Genomic DNA, 716 nt, shown 5'->3' with positions numbered 1-716 from the left:
TATTTATACCAACCATCAGCTTTTATGTGGCCATACCTTCTGCAATGTTAACATTGTATGATATTCCTTATGTTATTTTGCTAATTGAATTGCCTTTGTTCATCATTTCTCCCTCTACCCCTGTTACAACATGGAAGATGTGAAATCCTCCTCTTCCACAACTTTAACTTGTTAAACGAATATTTTCTCTTTTTCTTTTTGTTGGCTATTTCCTTCACATGTAGTGTCTTTTCTTCATTCCTTCTTGATGATCTATTGATTCTTGACTCAAAAGCTTGAAGCGAGTCCATCAACAAAGAGTATTAATAGATCCTTAGCTTCTTTTATAGCAGCTACCACATGATCAAACTTTAGAGTTAAGCTTCTCATCACCTTTGCAATAATTGTTTCATCTAAAATTTTCTTTCCATAAGCACGCATCTGACTGACAATTGTCCTTGCTCATGAGGGGAAAAAAAAAAAAAAAAAAAANTGTCATGAGCAAAGTTTCAAAATCTTGGTTGCTGCTACAATTCGTGAAAAAATAGTCTCATGAATTGTTTGCTGAGTAATGAACAACGTCTTGGCATTCTTTTTCTTGGTTTCTCTCAGTATCTTCTTTTCTTCTATTGTGGGTTCTAATACATCAACAAACACGTGCTCCACCAAGTCCCATAGCCCCTGCGTTCTGAGCAAGGTTTTCATCTTGATGCTCCACCACTCATATTTCTCACTAT

This window comes from Cucurbita pepo, unplaced genomic scaffold (genome assembly GCF_002806865.2).
Source record: "Cucurbita pepo subsp. pepo cultivar mu-cu-16 unplaced genomic scaffold, ASM280686v2 Cp4.1_scaffold000781, whole genome shotgun sequence".
Lineage (NCBI taxonomy): Eukaryota > Viridiplantae > Streptophyta > Magnoliopsida > Cucurbitales > Cucurbitaceae > Cucurbita > Cucurbita pepo.
Note: the sequence above shows the minus strand (reverse complement) of the source record.